Here is a 25,474-nt window from a genome sequence, read left to right as displayed (position 1 = left end):
CCACAAGTAGGTGTGGAAGATACTTGTGCAATCTGAGCTAGAAGTGAAAAGATGAGGAAGTGAGAAGTTCAAGTTTTATTTTGGGTGAAGAAATGAGAAAGTGAAACTTCTTATTCTAGGGCTAGAAACATACGAGACATCATGGTGTTAGTCCTGGGCCATTTTTGTCTAGTTGACTGGGTCTGTCCCTTTTCTCTTTTCCCTATGCAGATGAGATTAACCCACACCCTCCCTTTTGCTTTCTGTCTTCTCCTCCTTCCTTTCCTTTTTTCTTTTCCTTTCTGAGAAGACTTCTACATCCATGAAATGAAGTGGATAGTGCTCTCAAATTGATGACTTGTGGCTCCAGTAATTTAAGTTTCAGAAGAAAGTGTAAGCTCAGTGTGAGGACAAAAGGACCAGGGTGGTGTCCTGGAAGTGGATTGGGGAGCATCTGCTTCACAGGTAAGAACTTAGAGTTAGCCTGATGCAATCCTCACAACTTAAGCTCTCAGCTTCTGTGATGCATCTGGCTGTCAACAGCCCATTTCTTTGCCTCTATTGAACTGATGGGCATATGTATCAAATGATAATGTGAGGCCACAGGAAACAATTTCTAAGTGAAACATACCAGGAAGACAGTAATGGCTCTGAGTATTTCTAAAAAAGAACTGGAGTGATATCCCTTCCCATTATGAACACTCCCAAAAATGTAGGTTCCTGTCTAAGTGTATCTGCATTCTTACTCCAAGCACCTCTTCTTTAGAATTTTTTCTAGCCTAGAATGATATTGGGATGAATGATGCCAAATGGTCCTCTTAGATATTCTGTGTTGACCTCATTCACAGACTAGACAGCAGGTATGAGCTGGAGCATTACTGGAGCCTGGACAACCATACAGCTTTGATCATCATAGGCCCTGGTGCTAATGTGCAGGGAACCTGCAGTCCCCTGAAATTCTGAGCCACACAGAAGTACACTGCTGTGTCTGGACCCAGGCTGAGGTCAAGGGCAGTCAGGACCTCTTATGAAGAGTTGAGTTTTACCAATAGGCCTGTTAATGATGGTACTACATGAACTTAGCCTGTTGCTAATTTCCCCACCCTGTAGAAAGTACAACAGACAGAAGTAATACCTCAAACAATTCAGGATTCTGACACTGAGCTGTTTTTGTTTGTTTGTTTGTTGTGTGTGCGTGTGTGCGCATGCATATGTATTTGTACAAGTGCATATGTACATGAGTGTGTGTGTGTGATATGCTTGGGGAGGTCAAAGCCCAACTCTACTGCTGTTCATTGGGAGCTCCCCACCTTGATTTTTCTGGCAGGCCCTCTCACTAGCACTGGAGCTCACGGATTCACCTAGGCTGGCGGGCCAGTGAGCTCCAAGTATTATGTATGGTTTTCTCTTCACCAGCACTGGATTATAGGCATATATCATGGTGTCTAATTTTTGTTACATGGGTGCTGAGAATTTAACTCAGATCTGTATGTTGTTCAGCAAGGACTTTACTGACTGAGCCATATATTTTGTTCTAGGCTGCAAACTTTAATGCCTTGTTTTGAAATCTGGCTCTGCCCTCTAGAAGCCTTTCTCTGTAGTCTCCTTTTGTCTATTATTGCTTTTTCTAGTAATGCTGTAGTCCTGCTCAACTTCTTTTACTTCCCACTCTTGGCTCAGCCCACCCTTCTCTTTTTCTCAAAATTGTTGGCCTCCCAGGTTCCATAGAGATGGATCTTGATGGATCTCAAGGAGTGTTGCTCTTTCACTTCACTCCAGCTCTCATTAGGTCTGCTGTCTGGTTTTATAACGTTCTGGGTTTGTGAGCCAGTACACTTTTATGACCGTATTTTGTTTTTGTTTTATACAGAACGTATACAGACACCAAGTAATTCATGTTATACTTGTTTTAATTTCCGAAGTAAACCCACAACTAAACCAACAGTAGCCTCAAGCATGAGCCATGCACTGGCTCAGCTTTGCCAAGTGTTTTGAAAAGTAGTTGCTAGGCTTCTGTTTTCTGGAGAAACCACTACTGTTTCTTCAGGATTCTGAATCAGAAACCCCTCTCCCCAACCAATTACTGTCATATGAACATGATGTTAGGAACCCAGAATCATCAGATGCAGCTGCCTTCTCTTCAGGGTTAAAGAGCAAAGGAAGTGAAATGATGCTTGGTATCAGACAGCATTTCCAACCTGCAAAGCACTTTCACACACACAGTTGCATGGAGTATGCATCTGACCCTTTGTATGTGGATAGACAAGTCACATCTGTGGGTAAGAAAACAGAGCCAGAAAGGTCAACTTATTTTCTAAGGCTTTGTATTTATTAAATAGTGAACTGATCTGAAGTCTGTGTTTGTTTTCTATAGAAGTCAGGAAATTTTCACAGTAAGGAAATAATGTCCATGGCAAAGAAACACCAAAGTTAGAATTGCTAGATGTTTTAACTGGGTTTATTAGGCTGAATTTTGGAATCTACCGGGAACTTGGTGGTCTAAGAAGTCCACTCACTGAGATTGAGAACAACAGGTTACAAAATATTATAATCATTGTTTTAATTATTTATTCATTCAAAAATGTCTAGAATCTCTTTTTGTTGTCTTTGTATACATAGAAACATATAGTCATACACTCATATAGAGTGGTGTGTGTATGCATGGCACTGTTTCACCTCCTTTCCTACCCTACCTCTGCCAGTGCCAAGTCCTCCTAGAGCTCTAACCTTTGTCAAACCTTTCCACATCTCTGCCTAAAGGGAACTCTGTCAAAGGGTGTTATGAAATAGTGGAAGGGCTTCTTCCACCATGCCTGAGCCATAGCAACTCAATTCTAACAGTAGACAGTACCAGCACATATCTAAAGAGATCTAAGCACCCTTAAACCCTCTTCATAAAGCACTATTCCTACATTTTATTACATATAAACAAGAAGAAATGTCCTTACTCACTCAGTCTGTAACCTGTATAGTCATTCAAAAAATGGTCTCTGAGCTATGGTAATTGCTGGTCAACTCTGGGACCTTTGTGTCTTGCTCTTGTGAGGAAGTGGGCAGGAGACCTGAAGAGGGAATGCTCTTGAAATAGACAGTGAGTCAGGGTGGGGAGGAGGGAGAACCATGCTAGCCAGTTGGGCTTTGTGCCACAAGAAAGGTAGAAGACAAGGCCATTGTGTTTTCTCAACAGCATTCCTTTAGTTTTGTTCTTTTTTTCAATGTCTGGCAGAGCGTGGGTAGAGACTGGCTTTATTGTCTGGGTTCTCTCTACTCTCTGTGTTGTCAATGGTACCCATCTACAAGCAGACAGACACAGAATAGTTTGTTTGTTTAAAAAAAGAGTAAAAGGGAAAATTCTTTTGTTTCCTGCTTAGTTCTTGCAACTAGGAAATAGCCCTCACAAAGAAAGATTTTTTTTAAAGAAATGCTGCATAATTCAGACTGTCATTTATCTCTGGCCCCATTAGCTTTCCAGTCGGAGTTTCTTTCCTGGTGCAGTTTGCCCACTACCACTGAGAACCATGAAAAACTGAGGTTTTATAAACGCCACAGTAAGACCCCCTAATAAGCTGGGCCACTGCCCAGTACCACTATAATTTATTTATTGATTATAATGGGTGGAAACTCAAGTTATTTACAGCTGACTTTTCTGACTATTTATTGATACTGCTAATTCTTGGCAGCCAGAAGGAAGAGCTGATGGGTTCAGCAATCCAGGGAGAGGTGCTGTGAAGTTCTGTGCTTAGAATAGCTCCAAAGAAGCAAATGATTTGTGAGACTAAGAAACAGTTGAATATTCAACTAGTTTGGAGTTTAGATTGAGGTTATTTCACAAACAAATAATCATAGCAGATAAGTTCTGAGAGGATGCAGGCAGTAAGGCCAGGTGTTGCTAAGCAATGTTTAGCTCAGTCCAGAGACCAGATCAAGTCTGTTTGACCCTATGAAAGTAGAAAGGGGTGAAATTAGAGAGTTAGTGTAGGTCAGTTAAAGTATGGCAAATTTTATATTTGGATATTCTATCAGATTTCTCAGACATTTTCCTTTTGTTATCTTCTAGTATATGATTTTCACACTTAAAAATTAAAAAAAAAACACACAAATCATTAACATGTAGCCATACACATTAGGAGTGGCACTTATCCAAGATTATGTATTGACCATTGCTGACCCCATGTGTTGGGCTCTAGCATCTACAGGTCAAGATTTGGATTGGAGCTCACTGGGGACCACATACTCTGTCACATAGTCAGTGTGTTCATTTAACAGTTGTTAAGGACCTATGGGTGGTCCAGCTGTATTTGTTATTTTTCTCGTTGCTGTAACCAAATACCTGACAAGAAGCAAATTAAAGGAAGAAAGGATTATTCTGAATCCTGTTTTGATGGAATACAAGCCATCATGGTTGCAGGTGGCTCCATGGTGGGCAGAGAATGCAGATGGGAGTTCCTACACCTTCTCACAGTGGTGGAAAGTAACAGGATAAGAAGTGAGGTTGGGCTATCAAACCTCTGTCCCTACCTCTAATGACTATCTGTGACATTCCATGACCTTCCAAAATAGTGCCATGATCTGGAAACCAAATGTTCAAACATTTAAGCCTGTAGGAGAACATTTTACATTCTAAACAATTATTAGTATTGCTCTAAGCTCTGAGAATACAATCGTAAGTACAAACTGATACATTTACTGTTCTTATGTTCAGGCAATAAACAGGTAATACAATAATTAAACAAGCATAAGAGGCCATGTGAGACCATGGTACATAATTGTGAAAAGAATTCTGTGAGGTCAACTGTAAGAATTGCTTGTTTGTGACAGCAAGAGGAGGCCTGAAATTTAAGCTAAGATCATAGTGTAAAAGAGTGAGACATAAAGTCCATAGGGTATCAAGTACAAAGAACACAGACAGACATTCATCTTTAATCTATGCTGCTATTGTAACAAAATGCCATAGACTAGCAATTGATATAGCACAGAAGTTTATTTCTCACAGTTCTGAAGACTGGAAAGTCTAAGATTGTACCACAGGGAGGCTCAGTACTTAATTACATTCTGGTATCTTTTGTAAAAGAGTACCCTGACTGCTCTAAATGGGAGAAGCACTGTATTTATGTAGTTTAAGACAAATGAACAAAAGGAACAAACTACCTTCATTTAGCCCTTTAAGGGTACCTAATCCCACCCAGAAAGGAGGAGCTTGTATTATCAATCTGTCTCTTTAAGGCCTTCTCTTACTACTATTGCTCTGGGACAGCTTAATTTTGCAGAGGACTCATCTAGACCATTGCAGAATCCATTTGTATTTTCTTAGAAAGCAGAGAGAATGCTGATGAGGGCAAAGAGAGTTAAGAAAGCATCATGTAAGACAGGATAGGAGAAATACATACAGGTTAAATTAGGAATAGAGGTTGGACTTTCAGTATCCCAGCAAATCACTAGGTGAGTTGAAGAAATCAGCAAGATAGCACAGAGTGCTACAGATACTTGCTTTGGGCTGTGCTGAAGCATGTGAGCAAGGAAGAACAATGGGAGGCTGATCTGTCTCAGTAAAAAATGATGGTAGGGTTAGTTATGGTGATAGGTGGGGGTGGGGGTTTGTTGTTGGCAGGGATAAAAACATAATGCTGAGAAAGAACAAACAATTGTAGCATTTGTCACTGTTTATACTTTTAAGTTATGATAGAAATTTCCAGTCTAAATATTTATAGTAAGTCCTCCTCAGTAGCCTCAACTGTCTCAGGCCAACCTTTCTATCCAGACCATTCCCAATTTTTCGGAGTAGTAGATATTCTATATCATTTGAATATTGATGAATGAATTTAAAATCCTGTATTAAATAGGTTTGTTTTCAAGTATGGGCTTTTATCTGTTTGTAACTGGCTTAGGGTTTTACTGCTATGAACAAACACCATGACCAAGGCAACTTTTGGACAACATGTAATTAGGGCTGGCTTACGGGTTCAGAGGTTCAGTCCATCATCATCAAGGCAGGAACATAGCAGCATCTAGTCAGGCATGGTCTAGGAGTTGAGAGTTATACAGCTTGTTCTCAAGGCAAACAAGAGAAGACTGGCTTCTAGGCAGCTAGGATGAGGGCCTTAAAGCCTAGACCCACAGTAACACACCTATTCCAACAAGGCCATAATAGTGTCACTCCCTGGGCCAAGCATATTCAAACCACCATATCCCACTTCCTAGCCCCCGTAGGCTTGTTCAAGCAAGAGTCTGTGGGGGCCATACCTAGCCATAGGATAATAAACAATGCATTTAGTCCAACTTCCAAATCCCCATAGTCTATAGCAGTCTCAACAATGTTAAAAGTCCAACATTCAAAGTCTCTTCTGAGATTCATCCAATCACTTAACTGTAATCCATAAAGCAAGACAGAAAACCAGATGGGTAAACTCCAAACTCTGCATCTCCATGTCTGACGTCAAAGCAGCCTTCAGATCTCCACCTCCTTTTTCATCTTTGTTGACTGCAACAAACTTTTCTCCTGGGCTGGTTCCACTTCCTGTTAGCAGCATTCCTTGGCAGGTATCCCAAAGCTCTGGCATCTTTAACATCTTGAGGTCTATAAGTCAATTACAACTTCACAGAAGACTGGCTTCCAAGCAGCTAGGAAAAGGGTCTTAAAGCTCACGCCCATAACGGCACACTTCCTCTAACAAGGCCATACCTCTTAATAGTGCCAGTCCTTGGGCTAAGCATATGCAAGTCACCACAGTAGCCCTGGGATGTTTGACAAATTATTGATTTTCCTGAATTTATTTCTGTAACTGAAGCTGGTGGTAATAAGAGTAACTACCCTAAACTGAGTGTGGTGGCTCACACCTTTCAATGGAGATGAAGTTGGATTTCTGAGTTTGAGGCCAACTGGATTTACCTAGTAAGTTCCAGGATAGCAAGGGCTATACAGAGAAGCCTTTACCAAAACAAACCAAAACAAAGCCAAACAAAAATCCCAAAAACAAGAGTAATTACCCTGTGATTGTTTCCGAGCCTGATTGACCTAGAATCTGGGAGACACATGACAAATTTAAAAAATCCATCAAAGTTCTTCCTAATCATCTCTGAGGCTGGAGATAGATGCCTCATACTCACAGTCTAATACTTAAAACTTAGGAATGTCCAGGACAACTTAAATATTTATCAAGATATTTTTAAATATATCACTTTTAATATTTTCTAATATTTTCTTTTTTAATTTGACATAGCTGAATATATATATATATATATTATGAATTTTCCCCCAAGTGTACACCTATAAAACTCTCACTGAAATCAAGATAATGAGCTCATTTATTTTACCCCTAAGTTCCTTGTGTTCCTTTGTCTGTGTCATCTGTTTTCACGCCTCCTGTACCCTGTAATCAGTTCTCAGGCAGCCAACAAGCTTCTGTATCACTGCAGATTGGCTGGAAACCTCTAGACTTTTCTGTGAATGAAAGCACATAGTTCACATATTTGTTCTAGCTTCATTATGCAATAGGTTGTGTATTGTTTGAGCTGTTTCAGGAAGAATTCTTGATACTGGGTAATTTACAGAGAATAAAAAGGTAATACAGTCTGGAGTTTGAGACTCCAAGGTCAAAATGTTTATATCTGGAAAAGGCTTTCAAGAAATCTGGAATTTCTGCTTCTAAGATGTCATCATGAATGCTGCATCGTCTGGGAGGAGGGGATGCTGTGTCCTCATACAAGAGAATATAGACTGACAAAGGGACAAATCCTTCTGCCTTTCTTAATGCTATCAACCTACCAATGAGGTCATAGTAGTCATGACCTAAACTGAACATGTACCCAAAAGCAAGTCCAGGACAAGTTTTTAGTGTGTGAATTTGGGAGATACACTTAGATATAACATGTGTACATTTATTTTTTTCTTTTCTTGGACAAGTATCTGTAAGGTTAGTATCTGGCATAAGTGTAGATTAACTTTTTAAAACATTTCCTAAAACTGTTCTTAAGGCAGATTCTGTCGGAAGAATTAGAAGACTCAGCTCTTCCAGCACTTTGTGTGGTCCAGTGCTTGGCTAGGTTTTTAAAATTTAGCTATTCTAGTTGGTATGTAATGCTTTCTTATTGGGCTTTTAATCTTCTGTCTTGTGATGACTAATGATGTTAATTTAGCATCTTTTGTGTGCTTACTTCATTCTTTGAACTCTTAAAATAATTCATTGCTTTAAAGAATTCATTAACTTTTTCATGCTATCATAAATACATAGGTGAGCAGGTTGGTAGATAGATGTATGGTTAGATGAGTAGGTATGTGAATGGATAGGTAGACAGCCAAATGAGCAAACGGGTGGATGGGTGGAAGGTGGATGGGCAGATGGGCAGATAGGTGGATGGGTGTGATATATGGATGGATGAGATGGATAGGTAAATAGAAGACATCTGAATTTTATCATAGGGAAATGTATAATTTGAGACTCTATAATAATAGAGTAACAGGTAAGTCAATGTTCCTGGCTCATAGAACATTCCAACTACAAGTGAGAAACCATCAGACAACAGACAGTGCAATGTACTGTGTAGTGTGTATGGTTACTATGGAGATAAAGCAAAGTGACATTAAAGGGATTGGTTTTCAGTGAACAACAATTTAAGATAACCTCGCACTCTCAGTTTTATCCCCACTGCATTTTAAGATCAGTAAACTCCTTCCCTCTCCCTTTTTGTAGTGTTTTACTGCAGAGCTTGAGATCAATACATATTACTAATCAATTACTCTTATTCATCTGTCGCCTGCACACAAAGGTATGTGTCTTAGTCTGTTTGGGCCACCATAACAAAATATCTTAAGCTAGATATCTTAAAACAAGAGAAGTTTATTTCTCACAGTATTAGAGGCAGGCAGACTTGAAAACAAAGTGCCAGCTTGTCTTTTCTGGCTAAAAGTCCGCACCTTCTAGCTTCAGGTAGTTAGAAATGAATTTACTCAATGAAGTATCTTATACAAGGGCTCTACCCAGTCTTCTTCCAATGCTCCTACCAGTACTGTTACTATGTGGACTAGATTTCAATTATGAATTATGGAAATACAGACCTTCAGACTATAGTGATGAGCTTCTCTGATTCACCTTGGATCAGGTCCAGGGAAGATGTGTGTTTAATAACTATTAATTCAGAACATGGATGGCTGAAAAAAATGATTGATCAGCATATAAGATTTGTGATCTATGGGGAGAACCTATGTCATCAGAGGCAAATCTCCAAATTGATAGTACAACCAGGTTCTTCAGGCCTCCTCCTCTGAGAAGACAAGTGCCCAACTTGCTCAGACTTCTATATCCCTCTTTTGGAGGAGATGATAGGATGAAACTACCCTCTCACACACATTGCCTGCCACATGAAGTTACATATAAAATCACTGGCTCCCAACTCCTCTGGTGGCTTTATGATGTCAATGGTGACATTCTGATTATTATGGGTGAGAGAATTGTACTCTGTAGCCCAGGTTCACCTTGAATTCACTATCCTCCTACCTCAGACTCTTGAGTGTTGGAAATACAGGCACATATCACCACACCTGGCAGGAAAGCTGTTTCCTGTAGTCCTTTCACCCCTAACATCACACCAGGGACTTAACAGTTCAGGAAATATTTATTGTATAAAATTGAATTCCAAGTCCCTCTAAAAGGTTCAAGATGCCAGTGAGATACTATCCACCATCTCACAAGGAGAAATAGCCCTTGTCCCAAATGATTAAAGTTGGACTTGAGGAAACTTTTGTTTTGGGTCATTTCAGTTGTTAAAATAAATCCACACACAATTTCATACTTGGCAATTTTTAAAACAGGAACCATTTTTAGCCTGAAATGATTCTGAATTGATCCAAAGAAGAGGCAGGAGGGTAGATAAGATGACCTTTAAAAGTTGATGGAATATGTTGCACTCTGTCATTTGGTCTTATCTGTGGGTAACAATTCAATACTCAGAAGTGCCAATCCCTGGAGTTGAGCATCTCACATCCTCTGAGGCCCCTGAGACTTATAGATCCTGCCTTGTGCCAGGAGCTCTAACTACCTCAAAGTTCAACAATGGCAGACCTCACATGGACAAGGAGGCAGTCAGAGAACAGGCTGGTTGGCATACCATTGCTCCCTTGAGGAGTCAAGTAAAGCTACCAGCCAAGGCATGCTGTTGCCATCTCGACCTGTGCTGTACAGCATGGAGAAGGTTTATGGTGGCCCTGTCCCCAAGCCATAAAGTTTATTCCTGCAATTAGCCAGTCCATTGTCCCTTGCCCTAGCACCTCTTTCATCTTTAGTGGACTTGTCAGGATGCACTTTAAACACAGACTGACTAGAGGACAACACTGGCAGGTGGGGCTGCCTGTCCATCATCATCTCAACACAGGCAGTTAGTCGGTAGCCACCTCACCCAGTGTCTCACACTTATTGTCTTCTGGGATGTAGGTAATACCACCCTCAGATTCCCAACACAGAAGAGAGGTGGCCTAGTCATGGATGGATCAACTGCAGATCCATTCAGTGGGCCATGAAGGAAAGGATGGATGGGTTCTGTCAGATTCTTCTGTACAGGGAACAAAAATCCTTTAATAAACTTGAATGAGAGAGTGGGAATTGAGGGGATGAATGGATATTCTCATCCATATATGAGGATAAAATACTTTCTGCTTTATGGATAGTTTGAAGATTAGGTGAGAAAATCCCACAAGGAATCCATTAGAGACCAACACTTAGAAATTTATTTGTGAATGCTATATGAAATTACATACTGTGTCAGTTATGTCTGACTTTCTGAGAAGTCTGCTGGGCATGGGAAGGAGAGGGAGGTGAAAAGAAAATTCAAAGTAAGGCAAGAAAGACCATATTTCTGTAGAGAGGTAGTACAAAGTAGGGAGAAACAAGGACATTGAGGAGTTGAGGGCTAGTGGAGATGCCTGAAGTAGTAGATATTTTACTTTCATTCAGTTGCTATGATGAAACATTCTAACCAAAAGCAACTCATGGGAGAAAATGTTTATTTGGCTTACATTTCCATGTCACTGTCTATCATTGAGGGAAGCTGGGACAGGAGCTCACGGCAGGAACATGGAAGCAGGAACCATGGAGGAATTCTGTTTGTTGGTATGTTCTTGGGCTCATATTTAGCTACTTTTCTTATATAGCTCTCTTAGTCCTGTCTAAGGATGATGCTCAGAGCAGTAAAAACCCTTTTACATTAATTACCAATCAATGTGATATGTCCTATAGACATACCCATAAGCCAATCTATTCCTGCTCAGTTTCTTAACTGAGGCATTCTCTTCAGTTATTCTAGGCTGTAGCAAATTGACTATAAAAACTAAACAGGGCATATGGAAATAAACAGTTTATCCAGAGCCCGATGAGGAAATGAACTCCACTTTTCCTCTCACCAACTTGTTCTCAACAGGAGAGACTTACTGCTTCAAACTATAACCAAATCCATTCATAGCTAGGTTAAAATACTATGGTGGGCACTGTTTAGACTTCTAGTTAGGAACATTCTAATTCTCAGTCTTGTGTGGCTACTGCTGAAGCATATAGTGCTGGGTATATATGACAGTCACACAGAGCCTGAGATTCATCAGAAATAAATGGAGATACGAAGCCCTGAACCAGAGGGTGGTTAGAATGCAGTCAACTGAGATAACACATGCAGCGTGTTTAGCCTACAGTGGCTCTCAACGATGTTATTAGCAGATTTTCCTACATACCGATTAGTTGCAGATGTGAGTGATAAGACAATTATGTTGGGTAACACTTGCACTTTTTTTTAAGAGAAAAGACAAATGGTTTGCATTACCAAAAATGGTGAGAAAAAGCAATTAATAAGAGATGTGTTCACCTCAGCAAAAAAGGGCATTCAGGTTCAGCATGCCCTGCAAAGGCCAGTCTCTTTATTTCTAGAAATCTTTGAATGCCTCTTATGAAATGAAAATAAAACCTCTACCAACAGATTATATAACATTACAGTTTTTCTATGGCTTGCCTCTGCTGCTTATTGAACTCTAGGGAGATGGTGCACCCTGCTTTAACACATGTGGCCCTCACTCTGGGTTACCAGGTCCTTCTCTCATCAGCACCAACCACCTACGGGAGAGACCAGGAGCTCCAGAGACATGTTGACCTCAGCCTTTATTGGGCTGAGATTTAACACAGAGCCTCTGCTTTGCAGATTGAAAAACTCTAAGCTTGTATGTTAGAAATGAGTAGGTCAGAGCTCTAATGAGAAAATAACACAGAAAGACAGGGTGTTTCTGGCTGTTTTCAGATTGAGGTGAATTTTGTTTTTCATTCAAGTTATGAGGAGTTGATATTTATTGTTCTATGATAGATAACAATCCCAGCAGAAAAGAGTTGGGGTGCAAGTGTCATCCACCAATACCCACAGAGCCTACCTTACCCCAGGAATGATGTGATTGTCAAAATTGCCTTATTGTGCTTCTGCTGAACATGAGTTTTCTACATCATAATCTCTTAGAATTAAAATTTGTATATTATTCCAGCTCTCTTCAACCCACATTGAGTAAGCTTGAAAATGCATGGGACAGAAGGCAGATGATACTGTCCAATGGGTTAATGATGAATTCCAAAAGAACCCACATGCTGTAACAAGCTCCAATCCAGTGTTTTCCTTTGTCTAGTTGAAGAACCCAGACTTGTTAATCTATTTCCATGCTTGCTTGCTCTTGGCTCATGCAGCATGATGGTTTACCTCATTCCCAGAACCCATCTCTGCTTTACTTGATACTTCCATGATTTGGACCTTTCTGGTGTCTTGGAACCATTCTGTCCTGGCCTTAGTTTCTTGCCCTTGCAGAGAGCATTTCTGTTCTGTGTCCATCCCTTTGTGTTTCTGGCTGAGAAGCTCAGTTATTCATGTACTTTCCTTGGCCTCTCATTACCCATAAGAAGTAACCACAAGAAGAAAGCATAAGAGTTTTCTCTCCAATTTATGAATAGTTTAAACTCAAAAACAGTAAGGTACATAGGTTAATCAATTAAGATCACTTTGAGAACTGGCTACTTGTCCTGCTTTCCCTACCTATAGACTTAAGATTTCAGATCACCTAGCATAGAAGGTAACAACACAAGCAGGAAAAACTATGTACAAGTTTTGGAGCATCCCCAACCCTCTGGCAAGGAGTGGAAATGGGAAGGTATTTTTGTTTGTTTGTCTATTTGTTTGTTTGTTTTGTGAGCAGGGGCATATTGGGAGAGATGTTGTTTTCATTTCCTAGAATTTCCATCACTAAGTAAAATAAACTAGGCAGCTTTAAGAAACAAATCATTGCCTCAAAGTTCAGGAAGACACAAGTCCCAAATCAAGTTGCCTACAGGGCTCCCTTTGGCAAGCTATGTATACCGGCCACTCTTAGTCTCAATCCAGCCCATAATACCATTACTACTGTTTAATAAGCCTCTTCTTACCTACAAATCTTTTTCATTTTCATGTCTACTTGAATCACTGAATAACATTGAAGCCCAGGGACTTTGAAATTTTAATTTTTTCAAATATTATTTTAATGGTGGTTTTTAAATGCTTTATCCTCCCACCACACACCAGAGGTAGTGAAAAAGAAAGGATAAAGAGGAATGGACCTGTTTGGAAAGGTTCTTTGGAGCAACTCTCATTTGTGTTGACTGGAAATCAGCAGTTCAGTTCACAGGTCAGCAGATACTGGCAGCTCAAGTCACTCACAAACATTTCACAGATACACTAGCAGTCCAGTTTGGTAGAGCAGGGTTAGCAACAGTGGTGATATGACCTACTTGCAGCCTGGGCTGGAATCAGCAGGAGGGACTAGGAGGAACACCAAGAGAAGTTCTTGGCTGTGCCTCTCCCAGGGAAGCGAAGACCAGTGAAGACTTGAGACCCACCAGAGTTGCACAGCCAGCTGTACCAGCAAGCCAAGCTCTTTCTCCATCACTCTGTGGAGTCTGGTTCATATTCTCCAAGCTTCACGTCTCGTCATGTGCCTCATCGCAGGTCTTGTCTCAACATGGATCTTGCATCGTGTGCATCCAACCAGCCTGAGTCCACTGAAGCTGCAAGAAACTGCAGTGTACCACTAGAAGTTATTTGGTGTGCTTCTCTCTATGGAGTCTTAGCAAATGCAGTTCAACTATGCATTGTAAGGCAGACCAATACATGTGTGTTGTTAGCAAAGAATCCTTTATCACATGTCCTTCCACATGCTTGCTTTAGCAGAACATCCTCAAGCCTGTGTCTGCTTCAGTGAATGTTCCTTCTGTAGTCTGCCTTAGCTTTTCACACCTGTGTCTACTTTAAGGCACCATTCCTTCACGTGTTTGTCCCAGCAAAACATCATCCAACTGACTTTCCAAAGAACCTTCAAGTTTCCCCTTCGGTGCTTGGCAGTAGTGACTTATTTAGGGTTTCTACTGCAGTGATAAAACATCATGACCAAAAAGCAGCTAGAGGGGGGAACTGTTCCATCTGACGATTCTCAGTTCACACTCCGTCACTGATGGATGTCAGGACAGGAACTCAAGGCAGAAATGTGAAGACAAGAACTGAAGAAGAGACCGTGGAGGAGTGCATGGCAGCTTGCTGGCCTGCTTTTCTTACCTTTGTCAGCTTGTGTTTTATAGCATCTAGGATCACCCGTCCGGGGGTAGCATTACCACAGGGAACTGGGCCCTCTTATATCAATCACCAATCATCAAACAAGAAAAGGAACCACAGGTTTTTCTACAGGTCAGTCTGGTGGGAGTGTTTGCTCAACTGGTGTTCACTTTCTCACAAGGACTCTAGCTTGTGTCAAGTTGATATTAACTATCCAGCTCTGGTAGTTACATAGCTAAAGACAATTGTAATCACTTTGTCAAACTTTATCAGTATCTAACAGCCCAAGAGTAAGGGTAGTTTACCTGTGAGCCCCTTCACCCACCCATGATTGTAATAAAGCTTTACCTACATTGTGAAGGCCATAGTAGGTAAATGTTGATTATAGTGGGTACATCCAGTCTAGAAAATGACATTGTACAGGCCCTTTCTCTATCTTCTGGATCTTACATGCTTATAGCCCTACTTTTCCAAATGTTTTCAGAGCCTTAGAGAAGGTAATCTAAATGTTTATAAATGAATCCTCAACTGTCATCTACCATTGGCATTATGACCAGCCACAAGTCTCCCCATTCACTGCAAAGAGAGTCTTCTCTGATTAAGGCTTAGAGTTGCTTTTGTCTGAGGGTATAAATATATAAATATTTAGAACTTTCCCATGCAGTCCTAGAACCTCCAAGGTATAAGTTGTTAACCAGGCTTAGAGTCCTGGGCATAAGTTCCTGCCCAAGAAGCAAATACAACCAGAATGGATCATCTACTTTTTTCTAGTCATCTTTTTACAAGGGCACTATTATCTGGGATTAAGGGCACACTTCAGTCCATTATGACCTCCCCTTTACTAATTACATCTTTAGTGGCCCTATTTCTAAATAACACCACATTTTGAATTATGAGGGCTTAGGATTTAACAAGTCATTTTTACTGGAGGGGATACCGTCTAACCCAAAGCAAGTACTCATGTTAAAATAACCTGAGTACCCAGCTATATGTGCTGGTGCACATGTATAATCTTAGTGCTTGAGAGGTGAATACAGGAGAATCAATAGTTAAAGGCCAGCTTCAGCTTCATAGTGATATTTAGGCCAGCCCATGCAATAAGGAACTGTCTGAAAATTCAAATCAAAACAAAATAGCTTATACTTCCCATAGGAACTGTGTTATTTACAGAGAAGAACTACATACATTAGTGGTTCTCAACCTGTAAGTCATGGTACTTTTGGCAAACTTTTATCTCCAAAAATATTTACATTATAATTCATAACAGTAGCAAAATTACAGTTATAAAATAGCAACAAAAATAATTTTATGATTAGGAATCACCACAACACTAGGAACTGTGTTAAAGGGTCATAGCATTAGGAAGGCTAAGAACCACAGCTATAGATGGAGAAATTGTGTCTTTACAAATATGTTTCTGAAATTTACATCAGGAAAGAGATATCCTATCTTCTGGGTGGTCTCTTTCCCCAAACATTGCGGGGTCAAGGTGTTGACTTTCTCTGGAGTCCTTGATGACTCAATGGCTGTGAGATTTCCTAAGCAAATGATGAAATGAAAAATTCAGGTGTTTCATCTGCCCCTTTGCTTTTGAGAAAATCTCTCATCCAAAACTGTTCTTGATGCTTAATTAAATCATACCCTTGTTATAATTTGGAGGTGAAGACTCAGGCAAAGGTCTCCCACTGCTGGGAATAGTTTCAGCCTGTCAAAGGCTCCTGGAGCCTGAGCTGAATTAGAGGTAAAACAACTATTTCTTCCCAATGCATGGAAGACTTTTACTGCAATCCTTATTCCAACAACAGAGACTTGTGTGCCATCACACAAAACATCTCATTTCCTTACTGGTCATTCAGCCTTAGTTCTTGGAAAATTCTTCCATATATTGGCCTAGAAATTTACCACTAACTTCAGGTCCACCTTGGCTTGATGTGGTCCCAACCTTTTGTGCATATGAACTAAACAGAATTGAACTGAGGGTGTCTGGGGATCCCTTTGCACCTGCTTGTGATGAAGAGGAAAAGGCCTACTCAGTCTGTTGGATCACCTGCTTCAATGTGAGAACCTCTTTTTCTTCTTATTGTTCCATTTCTTTTTACATCTGTGTTACATTATTATTTGCTAGGCGTCACCATAAAAAAAGAAAATAATATTACCTAAGAGCAATTTGTCTCCTTAAGTAATGCTTCTTTAAGCATTTGAGAGCAGTCATTATTTTCATTCCCCAATCTTTCACTCTCCTTCAGAATAAATTTTCTTGGTTCTTTGAGCTGAAGCTACAGTTTGATTTTCAAATCCTTCAGTGTCTCCAGTTTGTATAAAGAATGTAGTTACCTGGATATCTGTTCTTAGTATAATAAATGTGATTACTCTTCAAATAAAAAGCACTATAGAAGTTATGTAATTAAATTTCTCATTTGTTTTTGGTCTTCAATAAAAGGGCATAGCTCTATAGAGGTCAATTTTCACCTAAAATGCCCTGTTGTACTGAACCCTAATCCTCTCAGAAGTGATTATGACAAAGAATTTTCTCATTTTAAATACTTTCTTTTGTTTGACATTTTTCCTATCCTGTTACTTGCCATCAGCTACCTTTATGTCACTCTGACAAAATGTATGATAGGAAAAGCTTAAGGGAGGAAATATTTTACCTTGGATCACAGTTTTAGAGTGTTCAACACAGTTAAGATGAGAAGGCAAGGCAGAGTACGTGCCTACATACAAGTGTGATGGAAGCTATTAACATTGTGGTGGGCCAGAAAGCAGAGAGAGCATGAGGCCGCATGAAAATAAGCAAGGACCAAGCATAACCTTCAATGACTCACTACAGTGACCTATTCTTCCAGCTAGGTCACACTTCCTATAGACTCCACAGACTCCCCAAATATTACCATTATCTAAGGAACAAGCATGTAAAATATGGGCCTGTGAGGGACATTTCAGAGTCAAATCATATCAGAGTTGCTGAGAGTGATCCTTTTCACATTGTATTTTTGATGATGTTCGTGGGTTCTGGTCTATTTTCCATCCATCCAAATTGGGTAATAGGGAATTAAGGGTAACATCTGATTTTGTTTTGTAAGAGGCTGGCTAGCAGGGATCCTGGGGAATAACTGAAGAAATACTGTTAGTTTATGATCAGAGACTGAATGGATAAATCAGTGCCAGAAAAGTCTGAGAGCCACATGCATGGACAGGCATCTATGTTTCTACCCATGGTTTTGATTGGGAATATCCTTCTAATGTGTGGAAGGAGATATCATTTATTCACTTACAGAACACTTAAGGGGCAAGATTGGCTGGAGCTTGTGGCTACAAAGCCCTTGCTGTTAGAGTCTGTAATATGAGATATACAGTAAGACGGACTGAAGGATAAGGATGACTGTCTTGGATGTAAGAATGAGCAAGCTGTGTTTCTGGAGTGAACTGAGAAGACTAACAGTGGATTTGAGATTTGCGATTTGTGTTCTGTGTTTTCCAATATGTCTTACAGTCCATGCTCAGGTCAAGAAAATGCTTCACATAGATTTGATGCCATACACATCTTTTATGAGCTCTGGTGACTTGGGTTGCATCTTCAAATAGCAAAAGTGAAGGTTTATTTAATGATTTTTAATTAATTTTAATTACTTACATTTTGAATGGTGGCTTAGCTGAATCCCAGCCTCTCAGATTACTCTGGGATACATGCCAATTTCCTCATGACATACTCACTTTCCTAATATACTGTTTGATAATGAAAGGCTTTAAAGCAATCTTCCAAAGTGTTCAGTCTATGATTGGGAACCTTGGGATGCAGAAGTGGATTACAGTGTATGTTATGGATAACATAGCCTACTGTACCTGAATTTATGAACAGATTCTTTTTACCTGAGGAGTGTGTCTGCATTTTGCAGCAGCAAGGAATTTATCCTTTTACCCAAGCCCCAACCCTAAGACAACTTTCATGGATACCCAGAGTGATAACATAAAATAGCCTTTGTCCCAAAGGGATTAAATGATATTTGACTTAAATTTGGAGTGCAGCTTAAAATCAGTGAAGAAAGAGACAGGGAAGGCACTTGTTCAGCAATAGACAGGGTGAAGATAAGAAACATTTGCTTTTAGATGGTAAGACACCCACTAGGATCCCAAGAAAGATTGAAATTTCCCTCGAGATAGAGAGGTAGAGGCTATAGATTTGGAAAGCACCTGCACTTTGACATGTCAGCTTTTAGACAGAGACTTTTCAAATGTGAGGTCAGGGCCAATTGGTCATCCCTAGAAATTGAGCTCTTTAACCATCAACACCACATCTGTTTCTCTAGCCAGCATGAAAATTAATTATATCATGCGGCATGTGTGATGCTCACAATATTAATTTCTCCTTTGGTAAAACTTGAAAAAGACATACACACATAAGAAAGAGCCCTCATGTTATGAACTTATAAAAGGAAAGCAATATCTAAACACCGAAGAGAATGAAATCACCCAGAGAAGTATGCATAGCACCAGAATACTATGAGGCTCTGGTTATTGGAGAGATATCATTTGTCTTTTACTCAATGCTGTCTATTCTGACATTCTATACAGAGAAGAGTAAAGTGGGATAAAATTCTGTAGTGAACACTGTTCCGTAGGTGGTATCTTACAGCCCTACTTTCTTGGGGATCTTAAAAGTATATATATATATATATATATATATATATATATATATATATACATATATATATATATATATATATGTATGTATGTCAGTGTCAGGCACTGTATTACACCCATCATGATTAGAAGGCTGAGGGAGGAAGATCATTTGTTTGAAGCAAGTCTGACTTATATTGTGAGACAAAATTGCAAAAACAAACACATACAGGAGACAAATCTACTTAGAATATTCATGTGAACATCATGGCCTGAACTAGCTGTCCAATCTTGGATATCATTGGTTTGTTTGAGATGAGAGAAGCAGACTGTAGCCTACTCCTGGCTATTGCTAAAATGCTTAGTGATTTCAGAGCTGATATGGAAAGGAAGCCAGACTCCAGTATTCTTTCTGTTGAAAGTACGTCACATAAAGTAGCATTTACCTGAGAGATAGCATCCAGGTTTAGATTTTAAAAATTAAAAATACTTTATGTGGTGACAGCTGCATTTTGTGCCAACTTAGATACTTACATGACACATTCACTGGCCCTCATGGAAGGAATTTTCATTACTCTCTCTATCTGTCACTGCTTTTCTAAACTGGCTGGTTTTCCATTTTTCATATTTTCCCTTGGTTAACAATAACTAGAATTTGCAATGAGAAGTCTCTGCCAGGAGTTCTGAAATGGAAATTAGTTTAGGTAATTTGAAATTGGTATCAAGGGAATGGAATTTTGAGAATTTTATGAGTTCACCAAAGTCAAGGATGTTTGATCTTAACAGACCTCTTTTCCTGAACCTTCTTCCCCAAAGACTGAAGTATCTGTGATGCAGGGTCTGCCAGAATGAAGGAAGTGAAGGTGAACCAGTCAGAGGTGAGTCCAGCGGGAAGTGACCTCCTTTCTGTCCACAGGCCCTGCATAATTCATAGCACAGAGATTATATACAATATCTTATTCATGAATCTTTACAGAGACTGGTTATTTCTGTTGGTCAATTGATAGGAGATGGTTCCTTCTACATTGTCTTGTTCCTCCTTCAAACTCAAGGGCACACTGAGAAGCAAAGACTCTCAGAGCCTTAAAATGAAGCCCTTCTTTTTCTTCTAAGTTCCTTCAAAGTCTTTAATTCTGAACTCCCATGAGGCTGTTACAGATTCTCTCTGCAAAGGACCTCTCGTACCTGAAGTCTCCACTGTTGACAGAGGCTGAACGAGTCACTCCTGAAATTTGGAGGACCAAGAAGGAGCCCTGAAGAGGCTACTGGAAGTATGCTGGCTGAAAAGAGAAGGGTGCGGTTGAAGGAGTTGAAGGAGTGAGGTCTCTTTATTTTCTCCCTCTTGGCAGTTTAAATTAAATAAGAATTGAGCCAGCAGCCCCACTTTCAATTCTCTTTTCCCCCTCTTAATCCTATTTCCCCTATGTCCTCATCCACACATCGGAAGGCAGCCCAAGTGTCTGAAATCTTGAGACAAATCATAATTGCTAGTTGAAGTAAGGCCTTGGAGTACTTCTTCCACTTCTGTGTCTCCCACACAGTCAGTGAGATGTGAAGCTGGCACAGGGAGTCTGAGCAGAGAACAGCAAGCCTGTAGAATAGTGGTTCCGGTTACAGTGGGGGTTTATTGGCCCTACCGCTCTCACAGAGGTCAGTGCTGGGTACTGAGACTCATCTACTGTCCTTTCCCAATGGTGGACCAGATAGCAAATTTTGTCACAGGCTGTATACAACTCTTTTCCACTTTACCTGCCCAAGGACCCCACCTGAAAATGTCTTTGTGTTAGATGTAGAGCAAAAGTTAAAAGGGGGTTCTTCCTGCCCTCGCAGTTTGCTGTATTTTTGCGAGTGTTTCATCTCTGACAGCCATCTCAAACTTCTCTTGCTAACAGGCTAGAGTTAAAGCCAGCCAGAAGAGAATTGCACTTCTCTGAAATTTAGAGCAAGTTTTTTACAGTTTTGGCTCCTGTTTGCTCCTCAGTGCCTGTGTGTGATGCATGTTGGGCAGCTTTTGCGACTTGTCACTGTCTGGGCGTCTTTGATGGATTGACAGTGTCTCTTTCCAGCCCCAGGGAATTGCTTTTGTTTCTTCATGGACTGAATTTGTTTCTTTCTTCTCTTTTTCTTTCAACCCCACCCCCACCCCCAAAAATCTTCACATAGCAAAAGGTTTTGTAAATGAGAGACAGAATTGTGGCTTCTATACCTTGGTGAGCAGAAATGGAGTTGAAATGTTTTTGAATGTTCTGTCTAAGGACCACCCAGGAAACACCACAGGGAAGAAAGAGAGCACAGGGCAGACCTGTGTGTAGAATCTCTGACACCCCCTCTTCTTTTCCTATGCAACAAGCCAAGGGCTAGAGGAGCTGGGATAAAAGAGCCTTTCACAGAATGAAAAGCTGAGAAAGTTACACAATAGCGAATGTCCAGGAGAAACCGAGGATGGAGTCTGATACTGTTAATTAAGTGATTAGGGCTACTTCTGACTTGGGTTGTTTTGCAGTCTTTAGAAGTGGCAAGCGAGAGTTCAAGCCCTTCCAACCTAGTTCAATAACTGCTGTCAGTTTTCCAGTTAAGGGTTTATCCAGCTCTGCTTTGAGTCATAATGGAAAGCCACCAGCTGGCCACTTGTCCCTAAGGCTGATAGAGCTGTTAAATAAGGCTCTTCCCTCCAATGTGCCAAGGTAGTATAGTACAGGATGGGAAGTTCCCCACCAGTTTCCACTGGTCGGTCATTTTTCTAGTTATCATATGGATTGTCCTGTACAAAGTGGGTTAGCAGTAATTCTTATGCCACAAGGCTGCTTATAGGACACAATGACATTACTATGTGTCTTTTATAGATACTACAAAATGAACTTTCATTACACTGTGACTATTCCTAACTGCAAAGAAGGGTGGCCTAGAGACCATTAGAATGTGGCAGATATCCCTGCAGGGGGAGTGAATTGAAAATGTCTTGAAATCCAAACTTCTTGTTTATAACTGTAAGACAGTGGCATACATTAAATCACAATGAAGATAAAAAAAAGTTTCCTGGATGAAGTTGCAGATATCACCCTATAGCTGATCTACATCCTTATCTGAGAGAAGGTCTTCCAGTAGGAAGTCTTGAGTCCTCTCATGACCTCTGACTTTGCTGGCTTTCCATTAGAGTTTCTGGATTTGTCTGAACACGGTGAGTTGGTCTCTCAGAGTTCTTTGTTTCTGCTTTTACCCACAAAATTGTGTTGTGAGTTCACCTGTGTTGTATGTACATGTGTTGTGAGTGTACATGTATTGTGAGTGCACATGTGTTGTGAGTTCACATGTATTGTGTGGGCATATGCTGATATATACAAAGCAAATTTCTCTACTGTAATGTGAATGGCCACACAATTAGTTCACCCAGTCAACTAAAGGTCTGAAGAACACAGGCCTCTTCTGAGTAAAGAAGCAGCTTCTGCCAGTCTGCGTTGAGCTAGCACACTGACCATTTCCAATTTTGAGGACCACTGATCCTCTGAGATTCCAGGTTCTGATTGAGGCTGGACTCCATATCTCTAGATTCACAAATTCAGGTCTTAGCACCTCTCAACCATCACAATTTTGTAAGCCAATTTCTATAGATGTAGGTATAGATTTAGTGATATATAAAGATGTATGTAAATTATATAGATATAAATAAGTTAAGATAGTTATATAAATAAAACATTTATATATTAGAGATAATGCAAATTGTATTGATGTATATTATAAAAATAGATTATTATATATGCTATATATATATATATATATATATATATATATCATTGGCTCTGTTTTTTTTTCCTAATATAGGGATGCAGTAGATGCAGTTCATTAAATTGAGATGGAGTCCTACCAAACTAGGCTTGGCCTTACTCTAATGCTTCATGTCTGAAGCAGATAATGAAGAATATGAATAAGAATAAGAGGAAAAGAAAGAGGAGAAGAAGCATGAGGAGGAAGAAGAGAGGTAGAGACTTATCAGGAGATCGCTGTATAACAATGCATGTATACTGGCATGATGCTACTGCAAATCTAGGGATCATAAGAACTATCTAATCTCCAGAAGCCAGGGAAGATACTTGAAGTAGACTTGTCCTCAGACTCCTTGAGAGTCAGCCTGCCTGATACCTTGATAACAGAGTCATATGGGAGAACAAACTTTATTTTTAAGCTACTGGACTTATTTAGGGTATCCTTAGAAATTAACATAGCATTATAACTAATACTGCATCTTTCCTCTGGTCAGTTCTTCTCAAGTCTCTGCTGCCACCCAGAACAGCAGTGTAAATTCTCAAGCTCACTAAGTGAGGATGAGGGCCTGACTTCTAGCTACATCAATGAGGCTGGGTCCTCCAATCGTCATTGCTGTAATACTTTCCTGCTGACAGGTGCCTCACTGTCTGATTTCAGAGTAGACTGTGCCCAAAGGAGGCAACTGTGGCTTTCTAGAGTTGGTCATCAGATTCTTCTCACATCTTTCATCTGTATTATCACATTGAGCTTCTACCTGCTGTTTGCCATGGCCTCCTCTGAACACAAAGGATTCCTCCCCTCCCCCTCCTCTTTCCCTATCTTCTTCAGATAGGAGTCATTAGAGTAAGGCCAACCCTAGCTAACTAAGTAGGACCTCACCTCAGTTTAATAAATTGCACCTACTACATTCCTGTATCCTGGGATTACCAAGCATGGCAGACCACCTAAGAATACTGTGTTGGAGTGCTAAATCCACATCTGATTCCACTGTAGATAGATAACCTTTCAGGCCTAACTGTCTTACTAAGTGAAGCAAAAAAATTAGCATTCAGCATGTCATCATTTCTGACATCTTGCCATCCATGCAGAAGGCATCATTTGACTCCTATTTCTTCCTCCCATTTCTTCTATTCACTACCCAGTTCCTCTCTGCCTGTCAGTTGGCACAATGTAGATTCTTAAATGTGCTGGCAAAGATCCTGTCCTGCTATGGGAGTTTCTTTTGTTCTTTTATCCTGTTGACTTTCTTCCCTTTTCTTTCTTCTGAAAATGAAAACAAAGGAATTTTAAATGAGCCAAACCATTGCTTAAATAATGGCCTTAGCCATATCTTGGTAATTAGCAGCATCAGAATCCTACATGAATACAATTGATTTTGCCTTTTGTCCCACCCCATACAGCCAAAAAATTATAGTCTTTAAAAGCAGAGGAAGAAGATACATTTTCCTTTTCTTAATGTACAAATTATATTATGTATATGCATATACATAATATCCCTCTATTATATATACATAATATAATTTCATATATACATATATATGAGAGGGGCAAATGAGGGGAAGGGAGAGGGGCAGGAGAGGAAGAGCAAGGAGAGGATAAAGGGGAGTATAGATAGAGGGAAAGAGGAAAGGGAAAGGGTAGGAGAGAGAACAGAAAAGAGTGAGGGTGTGGAGGGAGGGAGAGAGAAAGGAGGAGAGAGCAAATGGGAGGGAGAAAATAAGAGATACAGTAACATAGATATAGATAGCAGCTATATGAGCACTTCATACATCTTCAAAAAAGATGAAAGATATAGAAAACCACTATGTTTGGTAACTTTTCACAGAGGAAAGGACAGATTATGCTTAGGGTTAATGAACTTATAGAATGTGATTTAACATTTACAGCCTGCTTTATACACAGGTTTATGGATCAGTTCAGATATCTGGATTCTATACTTATTCATCTCATATCCAGTTGTATATCAAGCCACTAAGATATAGAAGTAAAGATTCAGCAGTGAAGTGTGGTCACTCATACATAGAAACATTCCTATGCTCAATCTTGGTCTAGGCCTCTGGGGACCGAAGAGAACTTTGGTAAAGCCACTTTCCCAACAATATAGAGTCTCAGGATTTCTGATCATTTAGGGCTTGCACTAACTAGATCCCAGTTTCCTCATGTAATGTTATATCTCCATCTGTCCTAGAACTATCTTTGTCTTCTAAGGCGCAATGTCCAGTGTTCCCTGGGATGTCTATCTCCTTCTACCTTGTCTTTGCCTTCTTAGATGATGTCATATCTCCTGTATGTCCTGTGTACAACAGAGGGATACTTTACTAATAATTGATGATTGTCAGCAGCCATGCTGAAACTTTCCCCATGATGTAGCAGGTATTGCCTGAGCCTCGCCATAGTCTTCCCTTTCTTTGCTGATGACTACATGCACATGGCTTCATGCGAGTGTTACTAATCCTCACTTTCTTTGCTTTCTCCCCTACTATGCATCACTTCTAGCTACTCTCCTGGTCCTTCCAATGAGCCCTGT

The 25,474-nt window shown here is 40.1% G+C and overlaps 1 long non-coding RNA gene across 1 annotated transcript; it reads left to right on the top strand.

Annotated features, from left to right (window-relative positions):
• Window positions 1–7,703: 7,703 nt before the first annotated feature.
• On the top strand, window positions 7,704–16,518 carry LOC120096363 (uncharacterized). Its single transcript, XR_005492783.2, has 3 exons — window positions 7,704–7,889; window positions 8,667–8,742; window positions 11,017–16,518. It is a non-coding gene; the product is annotated as an uncharacterized LOC120096363 (long non-coding RNA).
• Window positions 16,519–25,474: the final 8,956 nt, after the last annotated feature.

Source organism: Rattus norvegicus, chromosome 13 (assembly GCF_036323735.1).
Source record: "Rattus norvegicus strain BN/NHsdMcwi chromosome 13, GRCr8, whole genome shotgun sequence".
In the NCBI taxonomy this organism is placed as follows: domain Eukaryota; kingdom Metazoa; phylum Chordata; class Mammalia; order Rodentia; family Muridae; genus Rattus; species Rattus norvegicus.
This window is presented reverse-complemented; position numbering and strand designations above follow the sequence as displayed.